The following is a 10,210-nucleotide window of genomic DNA, read 5'->3' on the forward strand; positions in this document are numbered from 1 at the left end:
TGTTTTATTCAGAATTTGGTTCATATGTACGGTAACAGCCAGGTAACTTCAGGTAACAAAATGGCTATGGTTACATGATGTTTTTAAATCCAAATTATTAGATCGGTATTAAATAGATCGGAATTAAAGTTATTTTGCGACGTGTATACATGGCACTTTCACTTAATTCTGAATAAACAACTGGGAAAAAGAAAGCATTTCAATTGGATAGAGCAGTGTTTCCCAACCTTTTTTGTCTTGTGTTACCCCCTAAGCATTTTTGTTGTGCCATGAGTACCCCCCAAGTCAAGTTCTATATCACTTTCTCTGTCCCAATGTAACTAAACCCCATACATTTGTTAAAATTATATTTATCCAAGTACCCCCTGCAGTGTGCTTGCGTACCCCTAGTGGTACACGTACCCCTGGTTGGGAAACACTGGGATAGAGGACACAAGTGCTGAGCGAGCCAAATAAGGCATGGGGGCGTGGTCATCAACCTCCAGTACCACCGGGATGCTGGTCATCTTCAGTCCCCAAATATTTACCTCAGCCTGGGTCAATTCTTAGGACATGGCTCTATGGCCCTGGATCATTTACAATGCTAACGTTATCTTACCCGGCTAGCTTAAAAAACGAATGGTCAAAGAGTAATGTGGAGTAACTTTGTTGTGCTACATCAGTAGTGCATCTTTAAATCAAAATATGGAAGCCACAACATTTATAGTCACTTAGGGACTTTAAATTGAGCAAAAACTTTAATCTAAGGAAAGTCCAACATTTTTTCTCACGGAAGCAAAGAACATGGGGTCTTGCGCCATCGTGTGGCCAATGAGCATTCGTGGAACAACCGGAATTGTTGGTAATTCTGAATAAAAGGCTACATGACAGAGGAAAGTGTTTATTTGGAATTAAAAGAGGAATACAGTAAACCACCCACTTTATTTAGGAATTGAGTTTTTTTCCGAATAAACTTAATTCCGGTTGGGTAAGTGTTTACATGATGTTTTTAAAGTGGAATTAAGTTTTATTCAGAATTAAAGTGAGTTAATTGCGAATTAAATATCTCGAGGTAAGTGTTGTGCAAATACCCCCTATGTAACATATTTTGTAGTACTTGCTGCTGTGCTTCTAGATGTCATTGTGCTCATCATGCGTGGAGTCTTGTACAGTTCTCACACAGTTAGATCTTGCAGTGTTCATTCAACACTTAAGGAGTACAATAACACTATGAGGGTTAACGTTGACTATGTGCTGAATTAACACAGAAAATTTTACTTTGCACTTTCTCATCCCACGAAATTGTCCATTTAAACCCTCATTTCTGTAAGGTCCATTATGGTCAAGGAATTCTGGATGCAATTTCTTTATTGATGAATAGTTATAGATTTGGCGGTTTGGCTCTGTTCAGAGGAGTCCTGGTTTTTCATGAGCACCAAGGAAAGCAGAGATTCAGGGGGCAGCAGCATCATAGGGATATGCTCACCCAATTTAAGATTAGAAGAGCAATTCCCCCATGAACAGAGCAGGCAAAAAGACAAGGAGTAGCTCATGCCATGTCATACACGATAAGGTGGAGCTGGTGAGGTGGTGGGTTGTCAAGAAGCGAGCACTCAGCCAAGAGTTGGGAACAAAACAGAAAACTTTTTAAAGGCGCCAAATTTTGAAACTGACCAATGATGAGCGTGGAGAGTTGATTAGCTGATCTAGAACACCTGACACTAATTATAAGGAGCAAGGCAAGCTCTTGACTCCAATGAGCTGGCTAGAACTGACGCTAAACTAGGTTTTAGCAGGATTGTACAAATAGCTGTTAATACCTGCTGGGCATTGCTGCCTGTCGCACCTCCTCCGGCTTACTGACGAGTTGTTTGTGAGGCAGTTGAGCTGTTTGGTGTTCGTTGGCTGCTGGCTTTAACCCCTTCCAAGCAGCTGTGCTCGGGTGCGTTGGTTGCTGGGGCGGCAACATTGGTTGTGAGATAGGCTTGCTGTTCCCTGCAGCTGCTTGTCTGGGGGTTAGGTGTTCTTCCCCCAGTTTCAGTCCTTCCTCCGCAGCCAGAGCCAAAAGCTCCCTTTCTCCGCCTCCTCTGCCAGTTCCTTTGTTGCCTTCTTTGTTGCCTTCTCCACTCGGTAGATGGTAGTCTTCCAACCCGCCTCTCGGCACTCAGCAGCCAGCTCAGAGTACTTGGCCTTTTTCTGCTCGAAGGCAGCCTCGATCACTTCCTCCATTGGCACGGTGAGCTCTTGCCTTTATGGACCACGCCACTATGTCTGGGCGGAGAGATGTGGTGGTAATTAACAATTAGCTATTTGACTACATAAAAACTTCTTGTTAAAAAAAGTTTTAGCACCTTTAGTTTAAGTCAAAACAAAATTGTCAGAAGAAGAGAAAAAAATGTTTCTCTGTGCGCCAAAGCCCAGGCTCTCTGTGTTGTACATGCAGTGTAGTACAAGAAGCTGGATTATTAGGCCTATTTTTTATTTTATCTTTTTTGAGCCCATGTGGGAAACTCCCATTCTCATTGTGACACAGCACTCCACAGCATACACGTTTTCACTGCACACAATGAAATTGCATTTATGTCTCACCCGTGCAAGGGGGCAGCACCCAATGGCACCCCAAGGGAGCAGTGCGGAGGGACGGTACCATGCTCAGGGTACCTCAGTCATGGAGGAGGGTGGAGAGAGCACTGGTTAATTACTCTCTCCACCAACCTGGCGAGTCGGGCTTCAAACCAGCACCCTTTGGGCTTCAAGTCTGAGGCCCTAACGGCTTACCCATTACTGATGAAGCAGACATCATCATAACAATCAAATGTTTATAAATTGTAGTCCATTGTACATAAAAAACTCTATTACTATTCAACAAATGTTATTCAAAGAATTCACCTTCATTCTTGGCTGAGGTTCCCTTATATTGCTCCAGGGACTGTAACCAATACCCTGTGATAACCCTAAATCGCTTAATGTAATGTACTGTAATGTCCATAGATCTAAACAAAATATGTTAGGACGGTATCAGCACTTTAATATACAGTGGACCAAAATATGGGACATTTTTAAATGCTTGGCAAATGACAGAGTAAGATAAATAAATGTGTTGAATTAAAATTTGGGAACAGAATGGAATTCTGGAATAAAATGATTGTTACAGAGTTTTAATCTGTTGCCAATGCGATTTCTCCCACAGAACAAGGATGCTGCTCCCCCCCCCCTTTTCACATTTTAAGTCAATGACTGTTGATATCGACATACAGTTGAGGACGATATTATTAGCCCACCTCCTAAAATTAAACATCTCTCTTGATTAATCATTGAGAATGATCATTATTAATACATCTATGTTATTCTGGAAACTAATACACCAAGGTGATAGTATCCAATAAGTTGAATTTGGACTTTTCCACTTTTACAATGAGTTTAAACAAAAAAGGGTAAAAATTGCAAGGACAAAATTATTGCCCCCCTTATCATTAATAGTCAATACAGTGCCATTTATTAACCCACATTGACACCAGGCACTTTGATTAGTTGTTAACTATGTTGGCACATGTCCTACCAGGGATTTTGCCCCATTTTTTCATTGCAATTAGTTGAGCTGGTCCAAATTACATGGATGTTAAGAATGGACATTCATTTTCAGCACTCTTCTAAGACTATCTAAAGGATTGAGGTCTGAACCACTCCATGACCATGGTTTTAGTATCCTTGAAGGACATTTGAACCCATTTTGGATGTAAGTTTGGGGTTATCATCTTATTGAAAGATGCAGTGGAGATCTTAGCTTCCTCTATGAGCATATTTTTGCATGGTCACCTTCCACATTCTATCATAATCTTCTGTTTTTATGGTGCAGTTAAGCAGTTTCCACAGTTACACATAGTGGTGAGGGCATCACGTTTTTAGTCTGTTATTTAGCCTCAGACACAGGGAGTCTGGGTCTGGAACTGGATTGCTGGGTCTTCCAACAACATTGTAGGCCTAACCCAAAGCATACATTTAAATTAGTTAAGAGGTTCTTCAAGGACACTAAAACCATGATACTGGAATGACCCGCTCATAGTCCAGTCCTCAATCCCACTGAGAGTCTGTGGCAAATGTCTATGCTCAGCATCCATGCAATTTGGACCAGCTAGAAGACTTTGCAGTGACGAAATGGTCCAAAATCCCTAGTGGGGCATGTGACAACCTAGGTAACAACTTATCACAGCCTGTTGTCAGTTTTGGTTCATAAATGACGCCATATTGACTTTAAATGATCATGGGGCTAATAATTTTGTCCTTGTCATTTTTTTTTACCTTTTTTGTGTTAACTCATTGTAACAATAGAAAAATCCAACTTAAACTCATTGGACATTATCTCCATCAGTGTATTTGTTTCCAGAATAACATAATAATAATAATGGTCATTCTCACTGAGAAATCAAGAGAAATGTCTAATTTCAGGAATTCCAGCTAATAATATCGTCCTCAACTGTATACAATGAGAGGAATACGTTTGTACACCCTTTAGAATTTCTTACATTTTTATGTAATTTGGTCATTAAATTGTCTGATCTTCACCCAGGATTGCTTGAATGAACAAACAGTGTCTGCTTTGACTAACATCATGAAAATTGTGTCATATTTTTTATATTAACCACTTAACCGTCAAACACATTTTATACATTTTTGGCTTCTTTTACGCCTGTTTGTGCTACACTAACACCCGTGCTTTTGTTTGAAAGCTACGACTCTGGAGTTTGTCACTGTATAGTCAAAAGAGCAACCTTATGTTTTGTTACAAATCTACTTGGAATAAAACACAACATTTCTTGAAAAAAAGGAGAAAATGAATGTTAATACAAATAAATGTCACTCTGAAAGCAGTTCTCCCGATGAAACAGGAAGAAAAAAAACCTTGCCTCAAGTCTTATTAAAAGTCCAGGACAAAGGATCCACTGAAAAGACGTAAAAACAGCAAAAATGTGGATGTCTTGCATCCTACCGAGACCAGTCACATCACAAGGCCGATCTATAGCACACAATTTCGGACTGACGGTCCTCGAATACCCGGTCCTGGCTGTGGCGGTCATCATAGCTGGAGCTATTGTGCTTATTGTGCGAGGTGTTGTGGCTCTTCAAGCCAAGGCAATGTGCTTTTCGCTGGGGCACCCTGTGGACACATGTGGGATTTTTTTTTTTTTTCTCGATCAGAAATGACTACAGCCCGGAGACTACACCCCCCACCCCCTCATGGAGGTCAATGTACTCACCTTATTCCAACAACTTTCCTTATAGCATACTACTTAAAGTATAGTTATTCTATTAGGCTACATGAGCATAACTTAACCTTAACTAGAAGTGAAAGTGAAAGCCCATTGGGAAACTCCAACTCCCATTGTCATTGTGACACAGCACTCCACAGCACACAAGTGAACACTGCACACAACGAAATTGCATTTATGCCTCACCCGTGCAAGGGGGCAGCCCTCAGTGGCGCCCCATGGGGAGCAGTGCGGTGGGACGGTACCATGCTCAGGGTACCTCAGTCATGGAGGAGGATGGGGGAGAGCACTGGTTGATTACTCCCCCCACCAACCTGGCGGGTCGGGAGTCGAACCGGCAACCTCTGGGATACAAGTCTGACACCCTAACCGCTCACCCATGACTGCCCCAATACTAATATTAGCTTCATGAATTATCATTAACTTATGCTAATTTATGCTAATTTGAAGACGTCATCACATTTACAATGTAATGGCGGACTTTATCTTTACCAATGCACATTTCACCCCAACTTAATTTTTTATTTTTGTTTCTCTTTGCTTACATGTCTTATGTATATTATGCCATCTTCGTGAGGACATATGTTTGCTGCATTATTATAAGAAACTGAAGCCATTTTGCCATATCTATAACGTCATTTGGTAATTTTTCATATTTTTTGTTATTTCCGTTAGCATCAGACCACCTTGTGAATATTTAAAAAGTCTGATGCACATAATCACAAAAAATCATGTTTATTGTCTAAATTGGTTGGAAAATACATTATTGTGACATTTTGGGCAATAAAATCAGATGAGGATGTCATAATGATGTCATAATAATAATAATAATAATAATAATAATGCATTTTATTTAAAAGCGCCTTTCAAAACTCTCAAGGACACTGTACAGAGAGAAACAAAAATAAAAACAAGACACATAAACAGAATTTTAAACAAAAATAAATAAATGAATATGATTTTTTTGAAAAATGAAATAAAATAAAATAAAATAAAACAGAGTTTAAGAGTCATAAAGAAAAGGCTATCTGAAACAGATGGGTTTTTAGCCTGGATTTGAAGAGGGGCAAAGAGTCAATATTGCGGATGTCAGGGGGAAGGGCATTCCACAGCTTAGGAGCAGAGCAGCTAAAAGCTCTATTCCCCATGGAATTAAGACGGGCAGAGGGGACAGAGAGGAGAATGGAGGAAGAGGAACGGAGGGGGCGGGAGGGAACAGCAATGTGAATAAGATTAGATAGATAAGGGGGAGCAAGATTGTGGATAGCCTTGAAGGTGTGGAGAAGTATTTTAAAATGAATTCTATATTTGATAGGGAGCCAGTGGAGATGTTGCAGTGCAGGGGTAATATGGTGACAGGAAGGGGTTTTAGTAATGATGCGGGCAGCTGAGTTCTGGACCAGTTGAAGCTTGTGGAGAGATTTTTGAGGGAGACCACAGAGGAGAGAATTACAGTAATCAATGCGGGAGGTGACAAGACTGTGTACAAGAATGGAGGTAGAATGGGAAGTGAGAGAGGGGCGGAGACGGTTAATGTTGCGTAGGTGGAAATAAGCAGACCGTGTGTACAACATGTTAATGTGGGAGAGGAAGGATAGAGAGCCATCAAGCATGACGCGCAGACTCTTAACTTGAGGGGAGGGGGAGACAGGAGAGTTATCAATAGAGAAGGAAAAACTATCTGCTTTGGATAAGGTGGATTTGGTGCCTACTAGTAGGACTTCAGTTTTGTTAGAATTGAGTTTCAAAAAATTGGAGGTGAACCAGGATTTGATTTCAGAGAGACAGGTGGTGAGGGAGGGGGGAGGGAGAGTGTCAGAGGGTTTGCCAGATAAATAGAGCTGGGTGTCATCAGCATAGCAATGGAAATTAATTTTGAATTTGCGGAAGATATTACCAAGGGGAAGGAGGTAGGTGATGAAGAGGAGGGGGCCCAGAACAGAACCTTGAGGGACACCAGAGGTGACAGGGGAGGGCTTAGATTTAAAAGACTTCATTTGAATAAATTGAGAACGGCCAGAGAGATAAGAATGGAACCAGTCAAGGGGTGTGTTACTAATGCCAATTGAGGAGAGTCTGTGGAGAAGGATAGAATGAGAGATGGTGTCAAAGGCTGCACTGAGGTCAAGGAGAATGACAATAGAGAGTAGTCCAGAGTCAGCAGCCATGAGCAGGTCATTAGTGATTTTAACCAGGGCGGTTTCAGTGCTATGTCGGGGGCGAAAACCAGACTGGAAGTGCTCATAGAGGGAGTTATGAGTTAGATGGGAATGGAGTTGAGAGGCTACAATTTTTTCTAGAATTTTGGAGATGAATGGAAGGTTGGAGATTGGGCGGAGGTTGTTGTAGTCAGAGGGATCAGAGCCAGGTTTTTTGAGTATAGGAGTGACAGCAGCAACTTTGAACAGAGAGGGTACAGTACCAGTAGAGAGTGAGGAGTGGATGATGGCAGAAATGAAGGGGAGGAGAGAGGGGAGGCAGGATTTGACAAGGGTTGTGGGGAGGGGATCAAGCTGACAGGTGGAGGGCGTGGATTTGGAGATGAGGTCAGATATTTCAGAGGAGTCCGGGAGATGAAAACTAGAAAATAACTGGTGGAGAGGGAAGAGATCAGTGGGGGAGGGAAGAGAGGGGTTGCAGATAAGATGTTGGTGGATTTTATGGATTTTTTCATTAAAAAAGTCCAGTAATGAGTTGCAAGTCTCAACTGAGTACATATGAGCAGGGAGAGAGTCAGGTGGTTTAAGGATGTTGTTAAGCACAGAGAACAGGGTTTTAATACACACCAATATTATAATGACCAATATTATAATATTATAATGAGGTCCCGGTCCCAGGAATGCCAAAAAACCCCGGTCTGGGTTAAACCGATACTTCACCATTTTTGGAAATAAGCTTATTGTACACCTCTCCTTCAGGTAAATTACTGAGTATTACCTTTCTCCTGTACTTTCAATCATGCAAATTTTACCTCCATGCTAGCAAATGACATTGATTCCTATGAGACCAGCTGGCAGCTATCTGGTCTCATAGGATTCAATGTTAATTGATGGCTTGGAGGTAAAATTTGCACTGCCATACTCAGAGAATGGTTGGAAGTACAGGAGAAAGGTAAAACTCAGTCATTTAACTCAAGGGGATGTGTAATATGAGCTTATTTCCAAATTTGGCGTGGTATCACTTTAACCAGACGTTTCCTTGCTCTTCTCCAATCAGCTTCTGAGGGATCCTTAGCCAAGGCTGTACGTACAGTACTTCTTCCTCCCTCTCTTGACAATATTTTTTCTTATCGTCAGTAAAAAAAAATGGAATTATTTCAGTGCCATTCGTTAAAGCAGACAATGTTTGTTCTTCCCTTTGATATTCAGGAAGATCAGACCAAGTTTGACAGAAATTTAAGAAATTTCAAAGCAAACTTTTTCCTCTCACTGTAGTTCCCTGTAATTTCATTTATTCATTGGATTTTGTCTATTGACCATTAACAACCAACTCAATTTTAAGTCTACTTTTGCTGTGTTGTTTCCATTGTTCCTCTCTGTATTTTATTTTTAAAAGAGTTTTTAAAACAACTATATTTGTTACTCTCTTATCAGGTGTAAATTCCAAGATTTATGCATTTAAAGTGTGTCCCATATGTGGTCCTCTCTGTAGATGCATTTGTTTTCACTTTTCTACTATCTGAAATATTCAATATAATTTAATATATTTTGGTTTTTGGCCAGGGATATGCTTGCTGCAGGATACACATGCACATTGCTTGCACGAATGCAGTGCCATGCGTCAGTTTTGAGCACGGTAAGACACTGTAAACGAGGTACGCAGACGCGTGCGCACTGTGAAATATTGACACAACCGCGATGAGCTATCTTCTGAATTTCTATGTTAAAGTTTCGGTAAAACCAAACAATAGTGGAAAATATTCATGAGAGCCCCATTGGCTATCTGCCTTCTTCATGATCCCTCCAGCCACAGTTACTGACAACTTTGGCCGGGCCCAGGACAAGTTATCTGAAAGGGCCCCCACCCAATACATATACAATGTAATGAGCACCCAATTCTGGGCCCTCTCTGTCCCTGGGCCTGGGTCAACTGTCCCCTTTGTCCCCGTCTGTCAGCTTCCCTGCCTCCATCAGTACCATACATACTGCTCTGACTGTTCTGAAGATGAAGAGAAGTATGTGCACTCGACTCGTTCGCAGTCGCACACGGTTGCACACATAAGTCTCACAGTAAGCATACCCCGGGAACATTTTATCTGAGGAGTTGGAATTAAATCAACAGCAACCCTCAAAATAGGTAACATAACACCTCCCTTGTCACCACTCTTTGCTCAAAAACAGTCAATTTCCTATTCTACTGACCTGTTTATGGATGTTATTACCTTTTTTTCCTCAGGAAGATCTTCCATGCAACTCACTGTAGCCTATACTAATATGCAATATGCTGACAAATTTATTTTTCAATAAAGGGTGAGCAGTGATTATAATTCATTTGAGTTGTTTCCTGCCTAGTTTCCAGCCCAGTATATTTAATATACGTATACAGTTGTGCTCATAAAAATAGCAGTGCCTTCACAAAGATGAGTAAATGTCAAAATAAATTGCACTTTTGTCACCAAAAATGCTTCAGGGACATGCATCCACTGCACATTCTATTTCAAAGCAAAAAAAATTGGGAAAAGTAATTCAAGTTTATAGTATTTCATAGAAAGTGGAGAAATGTCATGTTCAAAAAGATGTAAATCTGTCTTTGGAAACTCAAAGATGTTACATTATTACATTACATTACATTACATTACACTTAGCTGACGCTTTCATTTATTCAAAGCGACTTACATTTATTACTTTTCAGGGTATTGGTTACAGGCCCTGGAGCAATGTGGGGTTAGGTGCCTTGCTCAAGGGAACTTCAGTCATGGATGGAGATGTAGGGAGAGGTCAGGGGGGATTTGAACCTGCAACCCC

This window comes from Engraulis encrasicolus, chromosome 20 (genome assembly GCF_034702125.1).
Source record: "Engraulis encrasicolus isolate BLACKSEA-1 chromosome 20, IST_EnEncr_1.0, whole genome shotgun sequence".
NCBI classification, from domain to species: Eukaryota; Metazoa; Chordata; class Actinopteri; order Clupeiformes; family Engraulidae; genus Engraulis; species Engraulis encrasicolus.